The sequence below is a fragment of the Pygocentrus nattereri genome, chromosome 12 (assembly GCF_015220715.1).
Source record: "Pygocentrus nattereri isolate fPygNat1 chromosome 12, fPygNat1.pri, whole genome shotgun sequence".
NCBI classification, from domain to species: Eukaryota; Metazoa; Chordata; class Actinopteri; order Characiformes; family Serrasalmidae; genus Pygocentrus; species Pygocentrus nattereri.
In genome coordinates, this window is record NC_051222.1 from 40,409,456 (window position 1) to 40,431,562 (window position 22,107).

The 22,107-nt window shown below is 40.4% G+C and overlaps 1 protein-coding gene across 1 annotated transcript in view; it reads left to right on the plus strand.

The window, feature by feature from the left end:
* Nucleotides 1-22,107, plus strand: part of LOC108415210 (oocyte zinc finger protein XlCOF6-like) — a 75,682-nt gene that overhangs the window by 10,106 nt on the left and 43,469 nt on the right. The gene's annotated exons all lie outside the window — the stretch shown is intronic.

Consider the following 22,107-nt stretch of genomic DNA (forward strand, 5'->3'; position numbering starts at 1 on the left):
TCGGTATCCAAGAGCGAGAGCGAGACTGGACAGAGGTCCGTGTGTGTAGCGCTGTTATAACAGTGTTTAGTCCTCTAACGGCCACGTTTCTGTTACACTGCCTCATTATTCATTCAGCCGCCTGTGTTTATTACTCATTACTCACTCAGCGCCGCCGGCTGATCACCGTCCGCTCACTCCTTCATATCGCGCTCTGATACGTTATGACTGGCTTATGTTTATTAATATGGCTGAGTAAATCATCCTCATCCACACTTCACTCCAGCAGCTCCATTACACCCGCAGACCCTGCTGAGAGGGGGGCTACCCTGCTGAGTATGGGGCTGCCGCCTCAGAGACTCGACCCATAATGATCAGGACGATGATGATGATGATGATGGCGATGATGACGGCGGTGGTGGCAGTAGTAATGGGGGTGTCTGGTGCCCCTCGTTCTGTCAGAGAGGGTCTTTATTGCTGATGAACTCTTCTGCTGATTGTGTCTGTGCTGAGCTGACGCCGTGCAGCGCCTGCAGAGCGGCTCCGTCTCAGCCTGGACACTATTATTGTTTCAGAAACAGCAAAAGACTGAGAGAATCATCTAAGGTCTGCTCGGCATCTCTAGCGGTCCTCATTTCACACCTGCTGTAGGAGATCATTCAGCTCCTTTATCAACATTTTTAATGGTTAACGTCGTTTGTCTGGCAAAATTATGGCAGATAAGAAATAAAGCTGCAAACAAGCAAAAGAATCTGTTTATCACTCAGTTACACTCCAAAAATAATGTCTTCTCAAGCAAAATTGTCTTAATTCTAGTCGATGCATCTAATATTTCTTATTTTTAGGTGGTTTACCTGGTTTAAGTGATTTTAACTAAAATCTACTACTTCTCCTGTTGAGATTATTATAAGCTTATTAGAAGATTATCTATCTTAGTTTATCTAGCTTATTTATTGATATTTTTACCTGGATTAAATGATTTTAATTAAAATAAATCTATTTATTCTCCTGCTGAGATTGTTGTAAGCTTATTAAAAAAATATCTATCTTAGTTTATCTAGCTTATTTATTGATATTTGTAGCTGGTTTAAGTGATTTTGACTAAAATAAATCTACTATTTCTCCTGTTGAGATTGTTGTAAGCTTATTAGAAGATTATCTATCTTAGTTTATCTATCTTATTTATTGATATTTTTACCTGGATTAAATGATTTTAATTAAAATAAATCTATTTATTCTCCTGCTGAGATTGTTGTAAGCTTATTAAAAAAATATCTATCTTAGTTTATCTAGCTTATTTATTGATATTTGTAGCTGGTTTAAGTGATTTTGACTAAAATAAATCTACTATTTCTCCTGTTGAGATTGTTGTAAGCTTATTAGAAGATTATCTATCTTAGTTTATCTATCTTATTTATTGATATTTTTACCTGGATTAAATGATTTTAATTAAAATAAATCTATTTATTCTCCTGCTGAGATTGTTGTAAGCTTATTGAAAAAATATCTATCTTAGTTTATCTAGTTTATTTATTGATATTTGTAGCTGGTTTAAGTGATTTTAACTGAAATAAATTGACTAATTCTCCTGCTGAGATTGTTTTAAGCTTATTAAAAGATTATCTATCTTAGTTTATCTAGTTTATTTATTGATATTTGTAGCTGGTTTAAGTGATTTTGACTAAAATAAATCTACTACTTCTCCTGTTGAGATTGTTGTAAGCTTATTAGAAGATTATCTATCTTAGTTTATCTATCTTATTTATTGATATTTTTACCTGGATTAAATGATTTTAATTAAAATAAATCTGTTTATTCTCCTGCTGAGATTGTTGTAAGCTTATTGAAAAAATATCTATCTTAGTTTATCTAGTTTATTTATTGATATTTGTAGCTGGTTTAAGTGATTTTAACTGAAATAAATTGACTAATTCTCCTGCTGAGATTGTTTTAAGCTTATTAAAAGATTATCTATCTTAGTTTATCTAGTTTATTTATTGATATTTGTAGCTGGTTTAAGTGATTTTGACTAAAATAAATCTACTACTTCTCCTGTTGAGATTGTTGTAAGCTTATTAGAAGATTATCTATCTTAGTTTATCTATCTTATTTATTGATATTTTTACCTGGATTAAATGATTTTAATTAAAATAAATCTATTTATTCTCCTGCTGAGATTGTTGTAAGCTTATTAAAAAATTATCTATCTTAGTTTATCTAGTTTATTTATTGATATTTGTAGCTGGTTTAAGTGATTTTAACTAAAATAAATGGACTAATTCTCCTGCTGAGATTGTTTTAAGCTTATTAAAAGATTATATGTCTTAGTTTATCTAGCTTATTTATTGATATTTGTAGCTGGTTTAAGTGATTTTAACTAAAATAAATCTACTACTTCTCCTGTTGAGATTGTTGTAAGCTTATTAGAAGATTATCTATCTTAGTTTATCTAGTTTATTTATTGATATTTGTAGCTGGTTTAAGTGATTTTAACTAAAATAAATTGACTACTTCTCCTGTTGAGATGGTTTTAAGCTTATTAAAAGATGATCTATCTTAGTTTATCTAGCTTATTTATTGATATTTTTACCTGGATTAAATGATTTTAACTAAAATAAACCTATTAATTCTTCTATTCTATTGAGATTGGTATAATCTTATTAGAAGGTTATCTATCTTATTTATTGACATTTTTACCTGGATTAAGTGATTTTATTGATTAAAGTATCTCACTATACAGGCAGGCAATGTTTCTGGTTTCAAGGTCATTTGGAGAAACAAGGAAAATGGTCTAAATAAATCTAAAATAAAAATCTACTATTTCTCCTGTTGAGATTGTTATAATCTTTTTTTTTAATTCTACGTTTATTTGGGAAGGAAAGGCCTTACATTCCACTTTTTTTTCTACATATCAAAAGAAAACATAAATACAAGGCTTCCTCCTGTTTTCCCCGGAAACATAAACATAAAACGTACATGAATAAAATAAATGATAATAATAACAACAACAATAATAACAATAAACATTTTATATATATATATATATATATATATATATATATATATTTTTTTTTTTTTTTTTTTTTTTTTTTTAATGATTTTATTTACTTTTATTTATCCTTAAGGATGAATGGAAATCTGATCTTATTGGTTTGATGTATAAATCTTTTCCATGTCTGGTTAAATTTGTCTCTTTGCATACTAAGAGAGAAAGATCAGCCTCCCATTACATATATTTCGTGAATTATGTCCAGCCCTTCATTCACAGTGGGGGGATAGTGTTTAACCATCTCCTCGTAATCGCTTTCTTGCTGGCTGTTAAGCGTATAAGCACTAATTTCTTGTCCTTTTTATTCAATGTTGTGGTCGGGATATTGCACAAATATACAACCTCACATTTGAACGGGATGACACACTCAAATATTTGTTCCAGATTCCTGTGTATATCGTTCCAATATGGCATAAGAATTTTACAATCCCAGAATATATGATAGTGATTAGCGTCCCTTCGGCCACAGTGTCTCCAGCATTCTGTACCAATGTCCAAGTGTCACTTTTGCAGGGGGACAATGAAGTACCGCATGACATTCTTCCAATTAAATTCCCTCAACATGGCAGAGCGAATCGACCTCCACTGCAATTTGCATATCCTGTACCAATCATCTTCGCTAATAAGTTACTTTCCCTTTCCCATTTCTCCTTAACATATAATGTAGCTTCCGATGTAGCCTGCTGGAAGCTGTTGTACATTCTAGAAATAATTTCATTACAAATCCCTGGATTATTTGCCAGTAGGAAAACTTTCAAGATTCCTTCTGCTTTTATTTCTATTGAATTAGCAATGTTTTGATCAAAATAATGCCGAACCTGCAAATCTCTGTAGAAGTCGTCTCGCTCTAAACCATGCTTTTGTTGCAATGTATTGAAGCTCATGAAGGCTCCCTGGTCCAAAAATGTAGAATAATTTCTGAGACCTTTTTGGATCCAGAGTTGAAATCGGTAATCAGCCCCGTTCGGGAAAAAATCAGCGTCATATGCACACCACCTTAAAATTCTGGATGATTTATGTATATTATATAATCTAACTATCTCACGCCATGATTTTAATGCAAGCTTTATCCAAGGATTACTTTCATCTATCAGTTTAATTTCCAATTGCTATCAGCAATTATAGCTGCTACTGGTACTGTCCGAACCAGTGATCTTTCAATTTCGCTCCATCTAGATGAATACATTGGGTTATACTAACAGACTAATGGTCTTAACTGAGCTGCGTAATAATAGTCTCGTAAGCAAGGAAGGTTCAATCCTCCTCTGTTCTTTCTCAACTGCAGTGTTCTAAATCTAATCCTAGGTTTTTTCCCGTTCCACAAAAATCTTGATATTAACTTATCCCATTCATTAAACTGTTGGGAGGATACCTCTACTGGTAGAGTTTGAAAAAGATAAAGCAGTTTTGGCAACATATTTATTTTGATAGCCTCCACTCTTGAATGTAAGCCTGAATAAGGTATGGTATTCCATCTCTGTATATCTAACTTTATTTTGGCATTTATGGGTAAAAAATTAATCTCATATAATTTTGAGGTATCTTTAGATAAACTAACCCCTAGGTATTTGAGTGATTGTGCATCCCAATCAAAATTGTATTTATTTCTAATTTGATCAGGTGGGTCATAATTCAATGTAATTACTTGGGTTTTTTGAATATTAAGTTTATACCCTGAAAGTATCCCATATTCTTCAAGAGGTTACTAGTTGTGGCAATGACTGTGTAGGCCATAGTAAGTATATTAACAGATCATCAGCAAACAGAGCAAGCTTATGTTCTCGCAACATAATTTTTATCCCTTTGATGTCCTGGGTTTTGTCTAATCCACTGACTCAGGGGTTCAATAAACAGGGCAAAACAGAGCGGGGAGGACGGACAGCCTTGTCTTGTTCCTCTTTTCAGAATAAAGGAATTTGAAATGCAGCCATTGATCTTAATTCAGGCAGATGGACCATCGTATAACGCTCGGAATACATCAATTATTGTTCTGTGAAAACCAAACCGCAGTAAAACCTTATACAGAAAACACCACCTGACTGAGTCAAAGGCTTTATCGGCGACCAGGCTCAGTAAGGCGGCATCTAATTTATGTTGATTGATGTATCTAATAATATGTAATGTCCTTCTAATATTACCCTGTGTTTGTCTTTCCTTGATAAAGCCAGTCTGGTCTAAATGAATTACTCAAGCTAATATCTTTTCTATTCTTCGTGCTAATATAGATGTAAATAATTTATAATCAACATTTAATACACTAATTGGTCTGTAATTTCCACACTCTACTCGGTCCTTCCCGTCCTTTGGAATAACTGAAATTATTGCGGTTCGCCAAGAAGGTGGAATTTCTTTTTTCTGAATTACCCAATTAAAAACCTTCAGTAACGTTGGAGTCAACTGTTCCTTAAATGACTTCTACCACTCGGCTGTAAAACCATCTATACCCGAGGACTTGTTTACTTTCAATTTTGTTATTGCTAAATACAATTCCTCCTTTGTTATGTCTGCTATCAAATTTTGGTTTTGTTCCTCTGTAACAGAAGGTAAATTTATTGAGGCTAGAAAAGATTCAATCTGCGGCTCATTATTCATTTGTGGTTGAGAGTATAATTTCTCATAATATCTTTTAAAACACTGCTGGATCCTCTCAAGCTTACAGTCTAGCTTTCCTGAATCAGGAGCTCTTATCTTAGAGATATTATTGTTAGCTTGTTGTTTTCTCAGTCTATAAGATAGCAATTTCAGAGATTTTCCTCCAACCTCATAGTATCATTGCTTTAAGAATAACATTTGTTTTGTATTTCTTCAGTGTATATAGTCTCAATCTCCTTTTTTATCCCATTTATTTCTTCTTTCACCCTGATATCATCACTAGCAACATATTTGTTCTGTGGCTGTTTCAATTTGATTTCTAAATCTTGTAGCCTCTGCTGTTTGGACTTCTTTAAATAGGAAGTGATAGCAATAATCTTGCCCCTTAGCACAGCATTGAGAGCATCCCCAAGTATAGGCTGTGTCACTTCACCATTATCATTTAATTCTAAATACGTGTTTATTTCTGTTTTTAACTGCTCTTTAATCTGTGGGTTATTCAATATATTCAAATTCAGCCGCCAAGTCGTAGGTCTAACTCTCTTATTCATATATAGGGACAAATAAACAGGACTATGATCTGAAATATCCGTTAATCCTATGGAACATTTTTCCACTCTATACAGATCTTTACTATACATAAAAAAATGATCGAATCTAGAATAAGAGTCGCGAGGAGAGGAATAATATGTACAGTCCCTGCCTGATGGATTTTGCTCCCTCCAGATATCTATGATCCGCATTTCCTCCATTAGCAGAGCCATCTTTTTATTAATTTGGTTTGATTCTGGGTACACCCGGGAGCGATCTAGTCTACGATTCAAATGTATATTCATGTCCCCACCACATACCAAAACCCCCTCTGCCTTTGTAACCATTAAATCAAATACCTCTCTATAAAAATTCCATACACTGCACAGCGGGACATACACATTCAGGACACTCATCAATGTCTCTTCTGTTTTCCCGGTAATCATCACAAACCTGCCCTGTTGATCTATAACTTCAGATATGTGTTCATAATTCAACGTTTTGTGTAGCAGTATTGCCACAACCCTTCTATGTCCCGCCCTGTAATGCGAGGAAAATACCTGCTTAAAACCCTCTCACGGTGGCGTGGTGGGTAGCGCTGTGGCCTCACAGCAAGGAGGGCCTGGGTTCGATTCCCCGGCCGGGTGATCAGGGTCCTCTCTGCATGTTCTCCCCGTGTCTGCGTGGGGTTCCTCCGGGTTCTCCGGTTTCCTCCCACAGTCCAAAGACATGCAGTCATTGTCCAGATTGATTTGTTTACCCTCCCAAGTGAAACCTTTTTTTTGCCATGCTAGACGAAGGACCGTTTCCTTTGTTCTATAGCTGAGGAACTTCACCAGGATGGATCTTGGCTGAGCTCCAGCAGGGGGCTTCGTGCCGAGGGAGCGGTGAGCCTGCTCAACGTGGAGAGGTTCCTCTCTCTGAATGTCGAGATTTTCTTGCAAAGTTTTCTCCACAAAGGAGATCATACACGCGGAATCACGTGTCGTGACGGAAGTCTCTCAGTTCCCAAAGAATTAGGCCCTAATCGGCCGTGTCCTGTGGTTTTGCGCCACCCTCGTCATCGCTATCGCCAGCCACAGAGACACTCTGTTCACCCTCGTCATCGCCAGCCACAGAGACACTCTGTTCACCCTCGTCATCGCTATCGCCAGAGCCACAGAGACACTCTGTTCACCCTCGTCATCGCTATCGCCAGCCACAGAGACACTCTGTTGACCCTCGTCATCGCTATCGCCAGCCACAGAGACTCTCTGTTCACCCTCGTCATCGCTACCGCCAGCCACAGAGACTCTCTGTTCACCCTCGTCATCGCTACCGCCAGCCACAGAGACACTCTGTTCACCCTCGTCATCGCTATCACCAGCCACAGAGACACTCTTTGGGGCAGTCGTGGGCTGGAGGTTAGGGAGCTGGCCCTGTGACCTGAAGGTTGCCGGTTCGATCCCCAGGGCCGACAGTCCATGACTGAGGTGTCCTTGAGCAAGACACCTAACCCCCAACTGCTCCCTGGGCGCCGTGGATAGGGCTGCCCACCGCTCCGGGCAAGTGTGCTCACTGCCCCCTAGTGTGTGTGTTCACTGGTGTGTATGTGGTGTTTCACTTCACGGATGGGTTAAATGCGGAGGTGGAATTTCCCCGGTTGTGGGATCAAAAAATGATCACTTAACTTAAATTAACTCTGTTCACCCTCGTCATCGCTATCGCCAGCCACAGAGACACTCTGTTCACCCTCGTCATCACCAGCCACAGAGACACTCTGTTCACCCTCATCATAAAACCCAGCTTGTTGCAGAGATTTCTTACTCCTAAACCTAGTGTCCATCCTCTTTCCCATTTGTTTATAATGCTTCAATAGTAAAATCAAAGTTTTCAGGGGCTATAAACTCGTAATGATTCGGACCAGCTTCTCCTATGCCACCATATCTGTACGGTGTTACAACCGGAAGTGAGATTTTTATTAGAAGGTTATCTAAACCGGCAATAAACATTTGCAAATAAGTCAAATAGTGTTATAATAAGGTTATAACATTTCCATAATGCGACATATTGGATATATTGATGAGACGTGAGATCATTTTCCTCCACAGGACTGTTTTTGCAGTGTACACAGCCGAGTCAGCTGACCACTGCGGCACAGAGGAGTGAAATAATCTTTAATGTGGTCACTACTATTATTATTTATTTATTTTTTATTATTATTATGATTATTACTTTTATTGATGATATGATGAGTGGAGAAGCAGTGTACTGGTCCCCATTTTTAAGAACAAGGGTGATGTACAGAGCTGCAGTAACTACAGAGGTATAAAGTTGATGAGCCACACCATGAAGGTATGGGAAAGAGTTGTTGAAGCAAGGCTAAGGCGAGAGGTTCAGATCAGTGAGCAGCAGTTTGGTTTCATGCCCAGAAAGAGCACCACAGATGCAGTTTTTGTGTTGAGAGTGTTGGTAGAGAAGTACAGAGAAGGTCAGAAGGAGCTGCATTGTGTCTTTGTGGATCTAGAGAAGGCATATGATAGGGTGCCAAGACAGGAACTGTGGTACTGTATGAGGAAGTCAGGTGTAGCTGAAAAGTATGTTAGGGTGGTGCAGGACATGTATGAGGATAGTGAGACAGTGGTGAGGTGTGCAGTTGGAGTGACAAATGGTTTCAAGGTGAAGGTGGGGTTACATCAGGGATCAGCGTTGAGCCCCTTCTTGTTTGCAATGGTGATGGACAGGTTGACAGATGAGGTCAGGCAGGAGGCTCCAAGGACCATGATGTTTGCAGATGACATTGTAATCTGTGGTGAGAGTAGAGAGCAGGTGGAAGAGAATCTGGAGAGGTGGAGGTTTGCACTGGAGAAGAGAGGAATGAAGGTCAGTAGAGACAAGGCGGAATACATGTGTGTGAATGAGAGGGAGGCAGGTGGAAAGGTGAAGATGCGAGGAGTAGAGGTCGTAAAGGTGGAGGACTTCAAATATCTTGGGTCAACCATCCAGAGCAATGGACAGTGTAGAAAAGAGGTGAGGAAGAGGGTGCAGGCAGGATGGAGTGGGTGGAGACGGGTGTCAGGGCTGATGTGTGACAGAAGAATAGCAGCAAGAGTGAAAGGGAAGGTTTACAAGACATCAGTGCATCCTGCTATGATGTTTGGTTTGGAGACTGTGGCTCTGTCTAAAAGACAGGAGGCTGAGCTGAAGGTGGTGGAGATGAAGATGCTGAGATTTTCGTTGGGAGTGACAAGGATGGACAAGATTAGAAATGAGCAGATCAGAGGGACAGTGAAGGTGGAGCAGTTTGGAGATAAAGCCAGAGAGGCCAGGTTGAGATGGTTTGGACATGTGTTGAGGAGGAATAGTGGATATATTGGGCAAAGAATGTTGGAGATGGAGCTGCTGGGTAGAAGGAGAAGAGGTAGACCTCAGAGAAGGTTTCTGGATGTAGTGAAGGTGGACATGGAGATGGTTGGTGTAAAAGTAGAGGAGGCAATGGATAGGGCAAGATGGAGGCAGATGATCCGCTGTGGCAACCCCTAAAGGGAGCAGCCGAAAGAAGAAGGAGATGATTATTATTTTTTATTACCTTTATTACAGCATGAAAGAATGTGTGGGAGTCTGATTATGAGCTGTCGTAAATCGTAAGCTAAATTTATGATCATTTCATTTGCTAAGATATTTTTAAAGTGTGTGTGTTTTCCTCTTTGGAGGACCCCTGAGACTCTGTTAGTGCAGAGACCACCCTTATTCATGTGGTCAGTCCATTGTTCTTCCCACATTTCTATTTCCAAATGGACAAAAATATATTTTTGCAGTGTATAAAAATGACGAAGTGTCTTTGTTAAATATGTTTTAAAACTCATTTATCAGTGTGTGTGATTCTCTGTGTGGAGCTGAGTGTAATGAAGGTCCCAGATGCAGCTAAACGTACCGACTGTGATCTGCACTGTGCTTTACATTAACCACATACGTCTGCAATCAGACTCTCGCACCCAATGTACTTCACATAAACAAGATATCAGATCAGACCCACATTTCACAGAGTATCAGTACCTACAGCCCTCGCTTCTGTCCTGATAAAGGACCATTAGATCAGATTTAACATGAAGAGACTGGAGCACAAACTCATTTCTACAGGTGCACTATATTTCCACAAGTTTTCGCTCACCCATCCAAATCACTGAATTCAGATGATTTGGTGTGGAAGAACTTGACTGGCCTGCACAGAGTCCTGACCTCAACCCCACAGAACACCTTTGGGATGAATTAGAGCGGAGACTGTGAGCCAGGCCTTCTCGTCCAACATCAGTGTCTGACCTCACAAATGCGCTTCTGGAAGAACGGTCAAAAATTCCCATAAACACTCCTAACCCTTGTGGAAAGCCTTCCCAGAAGAGCTGAAGCTGAAGCCAGGCGACCGAATACTTTTGGCAATATAGTGTATCAGACAGTGAAGAGCAAGCTGCGTTATGAATAAGAGGGAGATAAACAGAGGTCAGTTCCGTCTGGGAGGGGCCGACGGAGACCAGCTGGTCAGAAAACTGATCCGTCTGAGAGACGTGGTCGACCGTTATCTGGACTGAGAGCACTGAGAGTGACCCTCGTTTACAGAGGAGACCAGTGAAATAAACAGGGACTGAAAACATAAATATCAACGTGAATGAAAGTCAGCTCCGACAGTAAAATAAATAAATAATGAGACGGTTAAAAATCAGTAAGAGAATCTAATTAGTGTAACGAGGAGCGATGTTGAGGCGGATGCATGTGCGGAGACGAGCGAGATTTATTATGGGCAAATCCAGGGTCACGGTCAAAACGATCCAGGGTCAAACAGCCAACACGAACAGATCGGGGTCCAGAGATGACAAACAACACAGGACCTCAAACAAGAACCAAACACGAGAATACAGTATATCTTACCAACACAGACCAGGGCAAACACAGGGCTTATGTAGCAGAGGCAAGGCAAGGGACAGGTGGGAAACAGGTGGTAACAGTCAGGGGTGGAGTCAGGCAACAAGGAGGCCGGACGGAACCAAAACAAACACACATGGAAGATCAAAAGTAAACAAAAAGCACATGGAGGGGGAGGAGCCAATCATGAGGGTAAGATAATAAGCAAGAACTACAAATTTTAGGAACACAATGATCTAGTAAAATAGAGACGCAAAAGAATCAAATAAAGCAGTTTTAATAAAATACTGAGATAAAATACAACACAAATAAATGAGACATGCTCTGTATGACTCTCTATGACTCTATGACTCTCTATGAATCTCTATGACTCTGTATGACTCTCTATGACTCTCTATGACTTTATATGACTCTGTATGACTCTCTATGAATCTCTATGGCTCTGTATGACTCTATATGACTCTGTATGACTCTCTATGAATCTCTATGACTTTCTATGACTCTGTATGACTAGGCATGACTCTATATGACTCTCTATGATTTCTATGACTTTCTATGACTCTGTATGACTAGGCATGACTCTATATGACTCTCTATGACTCTCTATGGCTCTGTATGACTCTCTATGGCTATGACTCTGTATGACTCTCTATGTCTCTCTATGACTCTCTATGACTCTGTATGACTCTCTATGACTCTATGTCTCTCTATGAATCTCTATGACTCTGTATGACTCTCTATGACTTTATATGACTCTGTATGACTCTCTATGACTCTCTATGAATCTCTATGGCTCTGTATGACTCTATATGACTCTGTATGACTCTCTATGAATCTCTATGGCTCTGTATGACTCTCTATGACTTTCTATGATTCTGTATGACTCTCTATGACTTTCTATGACTTTCTATGACTTTCTATGACTCTGTATGACTAGGCATGACTCTCTATGACTCTCTATGACTCTCTATGGCTCTGTATGACTCTCTATGGCTAAGACTCTGTATGACTCTCTATGTCTCTCTATGACTCTCTATGACTCTGTATGACTCTCTATGACTTTCTATGACTCTGTATGACTATGTATGACTCTCTATGACTCTCTATGGCTCTGCATGACTCTATGGCTCTGTATGACTCTCTATGGCTATGACATTGTATGAGTCTGTATGACTAGGCATGACTCTATATGACTCTCTATGAGTCTCTATGGCTCTGTATGACTCTATGGCTTTGTATGACTCTCTATGACTCTGTATGACTCTCTATGACTTGCTATGACTCTGTATGACTCTCTGTGACTCTGTATGACTCTGTATGATTTTCTATGACTCTCTATGACTTTCTATGACTCTGTATGACTATGTATGACTCTCTATGACTCTCTATGGCTCTGTATGACTCTATGGCTCTGTATGACTATTTATGGCTATGACATTGTATGACTCTGTATGACTCTGTATGACTGCATGACAATATATGACTCTCTATGAGTCTCTATGGCTCTGTATGACTCTATGGCTCTGTATGACTCTCTATGACTCCGTATGGCTCTGTATGACTCTATGGCTCTGTATGACTCTCTATGACTCCGTATGGCTCTCTATGACTCGATATGACATTCTATGACTCTCTATGACTCTCTATGGTTCTGTATGACTCTGTATGACTCTCTATGACTCTCTATGACTCTGCATGACTTTCTATGGCTCTATGACTGTATGACTCTCTATGACTGTATGACTCTTTATGACTGTATGACTCTCTATGACTGTATGACTCTGTATGACTTTCTATGACTCTCTATGACTCTTTATGGTTCTGTATGACTCTCTATGACTCTGTATGGCTCTGTATGACTTTCTATGACTCTCTATGACTCTCTATGGTTCTGTATGACTCTGTATGACTTTCTATGACTCTCCATGACTCTCTATGGTTCTGTATGACTTTCTATGGCTCTATGACTGTATGACTCTTTATGACTGTATGACTCTCTATGACTGTATGACTCTATGACTGTATGACTCTCTATGAATCTCTATGGCTCTGTATGACTCTCTATGACTTTCTATGATTCTGTATGACTCTCTATGACTTTCTATGACTTTCTATGACTCTGTATGACTAGGCATGACTCTATATGACTCTCTATGACTTTCTATGACTTTCTATGACTCTGTATGACTAGGCATGACTCTATATGACTCTCTATGACTCTCTATGGCTCTGTATGACTCTCTATGGCTATGACTCTGTATGACTCTCTATGTCTCTCTATGACTCTCTATGACTCTGTATGACTCTCTATGACTCTCTATGACTTTCTATGACTCTGTATGACTATGTATGACTCTCTATGGCTCTGCATGACTCTATGGCTCTGTATGACTCTCTATGGCTATGACATTGTATGAGTCTGTATGACTAGGCATGACTCTATATGACTCTCTATGAGTCTCTATGGCTCTGTATGACTCTATGGCTTTGTATGACTCTCTATGACTCTGTATGACTCTCTATGACTTGCTATGACTCTGTATGACTCTCTGTGACTCTGTATGACTCTGTATGACTTTCTATGACTCTCTATGACTTTCTATGACTCTGTATGACTATGTATGACTCTCTATGACTCTCTATGGCTCTGTATGACTCTATGGCTCTGTATGACTATTTATGGCTATGACATTGTGTGACTCTGTATGACTCTGTATGACTCTATGGCTCTGTATGACTCTCTATGACTCCGTATGGCTCTCTATGACTCGATATGACATTCTATGACTCTCTATGACTCTCTATGGTTCTGTATGACTCTGTATGACTCTCTATGACTCTCTATGACTCTCTATGACTCTGCATGACTTTCTATGACTCTCTATGACTCTTTATGGTTCTGTATGACTCTCTATGACTCTGTATGGCTCTGTATGACTTTCTATGACTCTCTATGACTCTCTATGGTTCTGTATGACTCTGTATGACTTTCTATGACTCTCTATGACTCTCTATGGTTCTGTATGACTTTCTATGGCTCTATGACTGTATGACTCTTTATGACTGTATGACTCTCTATGACTGTATGACTCTATGACTGTATGACTCTCTATGACTCTATATGGTTCTGTATGACTCTGTATGACTCTCTATGACTCTCTATGGCTCTGTATGACTCTATGGCTCTGTATGACTCTCTATGACTCCGTATGACTCTCTATGACTCGATATGACTCTGTATGGCTCTCTATGACTCTGTATGACTCTGTATGACTTTCTATGACTCTCTATGACTCTCTATGGTTCTGTAGGACTCTGTATGACTCTCTATGACTCTCTATGACTCTGTATGACTCTGCATGACTTTCTATGGCTCTATGACTGTATGACTCTTTATGACTGTATGACTCTCTATGACTGTATGACTCTCTATGACTCTCTATGACTCTTTATGGTTCTGTATACTCTCTATGACTCTGTATGACTCTGTATGACTTTCTATGACTCTCTATGACTCTCTATGGTTCTGTATGACTCTGTATGACTTTCTATGACTCTCTATGACTCTCTATGGTTCTGTATGACTCTGTATGACTTTTTATGACTCTCTATGACTCTGACTCTGCATGACTTTCTATGGCTCTATGACTGTATGACTCTTTATGACTTTCTATGACTCTCTATGACTCTCTATGGTTCTGTATGACTCTGTATGACTCTGTATGACTCTCTATGACTCTGTATGACTCTCTATGACTCTCTATGGTTCTGTATGACTCTGTATGACTCTGCATGACTTTCTATGGCTCTATGACTGTATGACTCTTTATGACTGTATGACTCTCTATGACTGTATGACTCTATGACTGTATGACTCTCTATGACTCTATATGGTTCTGTATGACTCTGTATGACTCTCTATGACTCTCTATGGCTCTGTATGATTCTATGGCTCTGTATGACTCTCTATGACTCCGTATGACTCTCTATGACTCGATATGACTCTGTATGGCTCTCTATGACTCTGTATGACTCTGTATGACTTTCTATGACTCTCTATGACTCTCTATGGTTCTGTAGGACTCTGCATGACTCTCTATGACTCTCTATGACTCTCTATGACTCTGTATGACTCTGCATGACTTTCTATGGCTCTATGACTGTATGACTCTTTATGACTGTATGACTCTCTATGACTGTATGACTCTTTATGACTGTATGACTCTCTATGACTGTATGACTCTCTATGACTCTCTATGACTCTTTATGGTTCTGTATACTCTCTATGACTCTGTATGACTCTGTATGACTTTCTATGGCTCTCTATGACTCTCTATGGTTCTGTATGACTCTGTATGACTTTCTATGACTCTCTATGACTCTCTATGGTTCTGTATGACTCTGTATGACTTTTTATGACTCTCTATGACTCTGTATGACTCTGCATGACTTTCTATGGCACTATGACTGTATGACTCTTTATGACTTTCTATGACTCTCTATGACTCTCTATGGTTCTGTATGACTCTCTATGACTCTCTATGACTCCTATTAACTGCCCAATAAACCATCCTCTGTGTGATGTTCATGTTTATTGATGTGGAGAAATCATCACTGAAAGTGTGTCATGGGCCAAATGACGTGTAATCAGTGTTATGACTGTCTGTGTGGTGATGTTGACGCCTGGGACAGTTGCAGCCGAGTTTCATGTGAGATGTAGGATGTTTTTTTAAGTTAAGCAGCTGGAGTGAAGTTTAGTTTAGTGTAAGTTTTGCCAATAAACCCGAGTCTAAAGTCTGACCGTCTGACATCAGCTAAACAGGACTGACCAGTTCAGGAATCAGTGTCCATTCAGCTCTAGATAAATTCAGCTGTTCTCACTGAGAGAACATTGTGCTCTAGATCTTCAGTTTCAACCAGCAGGAGTCGAGTACAGCAGTGGGCTTAAGCTGCAGTTCTGCAGACCCCTGACCTGCTCAGGTTCAGGTGGTCTCTGCCCCAACACACCTGATCCACACATGATCATCACCTGCTCTTCTGGATCAGGTGTGCAGGGTCAGGGAATGGTGGGGGGGAGTATGGTGCGTCAGCAGGTGGGTCAGCATGTGGGTCAGCAGGGTCCGGGCGACTCCAGCCAACAACATCAAAGGCCCAAACCAGCAAAACTGTGAAGAAGTGAAAGATGAAGAGCTCTCGGGTCCTTAAAGACCTACATCAGATGCTCCAGGATAAAGGAGAACATTTAAATATGAAAACACATCAGTGACCCCACCAAATTCACACTGACTATCTAGAACATCTGACAGCACTGTTCAGAGAGGAGCCCTGTCAGATATGTGCACATCTAAAATAATTCAGAGAATAATGCAGATAATTTAATTAGGAATAATGCAGAGGATTTTGTTTGTTTAGTGGAATAATGCAGAGGATTTTGTTTGTTTAGTGGAATAATGGAGAGGATTTTGTTTGTTTAGTGGAATAATGCAGAGGGTTTTATTTGTTTGGAGGAATAATGCAGAGGATTTTGTTTGTTTGGAGGAATAATGCAGAGGATTTTGTTTGTTTGGAGGAATAATGCAGAGGATTTTGTTTGGTTTGAGGAATAATGCAGAGGATTTTGTTTGTTTGGGGGAATAATGCAGAGGATTTTGTTTGTTCGGAAAAATAATGCAGACGATTTTGTTTGTTTGGAGGAATAATGCAGAGGATTTTGTTTGTTTGGAGGAATAATGCAGAGGATTTTGTTTGTTCGGAAAAATAATGCAGACGATTTTGTTTGTTTGGAGGAATAATGCAGAGGATTTTGTTTGTTTGGAGGAATAATGCAGAGGATTTTGTTTGTTTGGAGGAATACTCGAGATGGTGTTGTTTGTTTGGAGGAATAATGGAGATAATTTTGTTTGTTTGGGGGAATAATGCAGAGGATTTTGTTTGTTTGGGGGAATAATGCAGAGGATTTAGTTTGTTTGGGGGAATAATGCAGAGGATTTTGTTTGTTTGGAGGAATACTCAAGATGGTGTTGTTTGTTTGGAGGAACAATGGAGATAATTTTGTTTGTTTGGGGGAATAATGCAGAGGATTTTGTTTGTTTGGGGGAATAATGCAGAGGATTTTGTTTGTTTGGAGGAATAATGCAGAGGATTTTGTTTGTTTGGAGGAATACTCGAGATGGTGTTGTTTGTTTGGAGGAATAATGGAGATAATTTTGTTTGTTTGGGGGAATAATGCAGAGGATTTTGTTTGTTTGGGGGAATAATGCAGAGGATTTTGTTTGTTTGGGGGAATAATGCAGAGGATTTTGTTTGTTTGGAGGAATAATGCAGAGGATTTTGTTTGTTCGGAAAAATAATGCAGACGATTTTGTTTGTTTGGAGGAATAATGCAGAGGATTTTGTTTGTTTGGAGGAATACTCGAGATGGTGTTGTTTGTTTGGAGGAATAATGGAGATAATTTTGTTTGTTTGGGGGAATAATGCAGAGGATTTTGTTTGTTTGGGGGAATAATGCAGAGGATTTAGTTTGTTTGGGGGAATAATGCAGAGGATTTTGTTTGTTTGGAGGAATAATGCAGAGGATTTTGTTTGTTCGGAAAAATAATGCAGACGATTTTGTTTGTTTGGAGGAATAATGCAGAGGATTTTGTTTGTTTGGAGGAATACTCGAGATGGTGTTGTTTGTTTGGAGGAATAATGGAGATAATTTTGTTTGTTTGGGGGAATAATGCAGAGGATTTTGTTTGTTTGGGGGAATAATGCAGAGGATTTAGTTTGTTTGGGGGAATAATGCAGAGGATTTTGTTTGTTTGGAGGAATACTCAAGATGGTGTTGTTTGTTTGGAGGAACAATGGAGATAATTTTGTTTGTTTGGGGGAATAATGCAGAGGATTTTGTTTGTTTGGAGGAATAATGCAGAGGATTTTGTTTGTTTGGAGGAATACTCGAGATGGTGTTGTTTGTTTGGAGGAATAATGGAGATAATTTTGTTTGTTTGGGGGAATAATGCAGAGGATTTTGTTTGTTTGGGGGAATAATGCAGAGGATTTTGTTTGTTTGGGGGAATAATGCAGAGGATTTTGTTTGTTTGGAGGAATAATGCAGAGGATTTTGTTTGTTCGGAAAAATAATGCAGACGATTTTGTTTGTTTGGAGGAATAATGCAGAGGATTTTGTTTGTTTGGAGGAATACTCGAGATGGTGTTGTTTGTTTGGAGGAATAATGGAGATAATTTTGTTTGTTTGGGGGAATAATGCAGAGGATTTTGTTTGTTTGGGGGAATAATGCAGAGGATTTAGTTTGTTTGGGGGAATAATGCAGAGGATTTTGTTTGTTTGGAGGAATAATGCAGAGGATTTTGTTTGTTCGGAAAAATAATGCAGACGATTTTGTTTGTTTGGAGGAATAATGCAGAGGATTTTGTTTGTTTGGAGGAATACTCGAGATGGTGTTGTTTGTTTGGAGGAATAATGGAGATAATTTTGTTTGTTTGGGGGAATAATGCAGAGGATTTTGTTTGTTTGGGGGAATAATGCAGAGGATTTAGTTTGTTTGGGGGAATAATGCAGAGGATTTTGTTTGTTTGGAGGAATACTCAAGATGGTGTTGTTTGTTTGGAGGAACAATGGAGATAATTTTGTTTGTTTGGGGGAATAATGCAGAGGATTTTGTTTGTTTGGAGGAATAATGCAGAGGATTTTGTTTGTTTGGAGGAATACTCGAGATGGTGTTGTTTGTTTGGAGGAATAATGGAGATAATTTTGTTTGTTTGGGGGAATAATGCAGAGGATTTTGTTTGTTTGGGGGAAAAATTGAGATGGTGTTGTTTGTTTGGAGGAAATGGACTGTTTGGCTCTATAAAGGTGTATCTCAGATGGTCTGTCAGTGAATTAAAATGAAAACTATTGGCTGAATTAGCTGAATGTGTAAATTGTGATGGTGAGTGTTTTAGGGCTGTAGATGTTTGTTCGCCGTGCCTGGCGTGGGTCCCGTCCCTCTGGAGAGTTTTGTTTTAAATCCAGCCCTGGGTTTGTGTCCAGCGGATTGAATGACCACAGAGACATGACGAAGCAGGATGACTGCCGTCTTTCTTTCTGCGGGACTTTATATTGTGCTTGACGTGCTGAGACTTCGGCCGATGTGCTGAACTGCCTCTGGACCTTCAGCTGTTCCAGCGTCTCCGTGTGGTTTATTTCTCACCTCACTAAAACAATTAATTCCTACAAGGTCATTTCAGCCATTCTTCATCCCTCACTCTTAAACTGGCTGTTCCTCTTACTGGCATTTAAGGCTGATATATGCAAATGAGATCTTGGCTGTCACGTGTTGTGCTTCATTTACTGTAGGGGTGGAGCTAAACCGCTGTAGCTGAATGGGTGGAGCTAAACCGCTGTAGTTGAACGGTGGAGCTAAACCGCTGTAGCTGAACGGTGGAGCTAAACCGCTGTAGCTGAACGGTGGAGCTAAACCGCTGTAGCTGAATGGGTGGAGCTAAACCGCTGTAGCTGAACGGTGGAGCTAAACCGCTGTAGCTGAACGGGTGGAGCTAAACCGCTGTAGCTGAATGGGTGGAGCTAAACCGCTGTAGCTGAACGGTGGAGCTAAACCGCTGTAGCTGAATGGGTGGAGCTAAACCGCTGTAGCTGAATGGTGGAGCTAAACCGCTGTAGCTGAATGGGTGGAGCTAAACCGCTGTAGCTGAACGGTGGAGCTAAACCGCTGTAGCTGAACGGTGGAGCTAAACCGCTGTAGCTGAACGGTGGGGCTAAACCGCTGTAGCTGAACGGTGGAGCTAAACCGCTGTAGCTGAATGGGTGGAGCTAAACCGCTGTAGCTGAACGGTGGGGCTAAACTGCTGTAGCTGAACGGGTGGAGCTAAACCGCTATTAGCTGAACGGTGGAGCTAAACCGCTGTAGCTGAATGGGTGGAGCTAAACCGCTGTAGCTGAACGGTGGAGCTAAACCGCTGTAGCTGAACGGTGGAGCTAAACCGCTGTAGCTGAACGGTGGGGCTAAACCGCTGTAGCTGAACGGTGGAGCTAAACCGCTGTAGCTGAATGGGTGGAGCTAAACCGCTGTAGCTGAATGGGTGGAGCTAAACCGCTGTAGCTGAACGGTGGAGCTAAACCGCTGTAGCTGAATGGGTGGAGCTAAACTGCTGTAGCTGAACGGGTGGAGCTAAACCGCTATTAGCTGAACGGTGGAGCTAAACCGCTGTAGCTGAACGGTGGAGCTAAACCGCTGTAGCTGAACGGTGGAGCTAAACCGCTGTAGCTGAACGGTGGAGCTAAACCGCTGTAGCTGAACGGTGGGGCTAAACCGCTGTAGCTGAACGGTGGAGCTAAACCGCTGGAACTGAATGGGTGGAGCTAAACCGCTGTAGCTGAACGGTGGAGCTAAACCGCTGTAGCTGAACCCTGGAGCTAAACTGCTGACTGAGTGTGTGTGTGTGTGTGTCTCGTTGTGTGTGTATAGTGTGTCTGTTTCTGTGTGTGAATGTCACACACACACACACACACACACACACACACACACACACACACACATGATAATCTTTTCAGTTAAAAGTTATGATAACCAGTGTTTTATTATCGTTTAATGATCCTTTTTCTTCACAACAAGCGTAAAAATCTCGAGCAGTGCCGACATCTCGGTGGCTAAATTTCCCGTTCCACCTTAAATGGAGCAGCAGTTACATCCTGCCATCAGAACTGCTGCTCCATTTAAGGTGGAACGGGAAAATTCTCAAGAATCTGGAGAATATCTGAGCTTCAGCTTCATATCACTGAAGAATTAGGGGGGGTGATAATAAATAACTGCCCCCCTCTTTGAAGGCGTATGATCCCTAAATGTAACTAAAGCCCAGCAGTGAGGAGCTGAACTTTCCCCTCCTCTGCTGTCCCTGCAGACGGGCAGGGTCGCCTACAGAGCGGCGCTAGTAGCTGTTAATGAAGTGATGCTCTTTTATTAGAGGGTCTCATTTCAGAGGAAGATCTCAACCACTGCCTTGTAGCTCAGGAACAAGGGGCAACACTCGAAAACAGGGGTAGGGGTGAAAAGCAGAAATGGGGCGGGGCCTTCACTGTAAATCTCCTCTCTCTGGTTTTTGCTGCCCGTCACATTCCTTTTGGTCAGTGGACTTTGATGCTGGAGCTCTTGGCTGGCTGGCGGAGACCGAGTGCAGCCGAGTACGAGTCACAGTCAGATCTTTCTCCTTCTTTTCTCCTCTGAGCTGCTAATCTGTGATTTTCCGTGTTTTCCGGGTGGCGCGTCTGGTTTCCAGCCACATGTTCCGCACTGGAGCTCAAACCTGCTCAGCGGACACCGAGACTTCATATGACTGGAGTTACAGTAACTCCTCACAGTGCTTTACTGCTGTTACCACTGTTATAACACAGCACCGCACGAAGCTCACAGACCCGAGGTATGTTTCAACAGCGGATGAAAATCACCAAATATGTAAATATTTATTGCAACACTCATTTATCAGTTTGAAGATTGAGTCTGAATACCCACAGCCCTCACTTCTGTCCTGCTAAAGGACCATTAGATTAGATTTAACATGAAGAGCCTGGAACACAAACTCATTTCTAAAGGAATCAGACAGTGAAGAGCATCAGACAGCATTCTGGAGATGTTCCTACACTTCAGATGGAGCTGATAAACTCATTTCTAAAGGAATCAGACAGTGAAGAGCATCAGACAGGGTTCTGGAGATGTTCCTCCACTTTCAGATGGAGCTGATAAACTCATTTCTAAAGGAATCAGACAGTGAAGAGCATCAGACAGCATTCTGGAGATGTTCCTACACTTCAGATGGGGCTGATAAACTAATTTCTAAAGGAATCAGACAGTGAAGAGCATCAGACAGGGTTCTGGAGATGTTCCTACACTTTCAGATGGAGCTGATAAACTCATTTCTAAAGGAATCAGACAGTGAAGAGCATCAGACAGGATTCTGGAGATGTTCCTCCACTTTCAGATGGAGCTGATAAACTAATTTCTAAAGGAATCAGACAGTGAAGAGCATCAGACAGGATTCTGGAGATGTTCCTCCACCTTCAG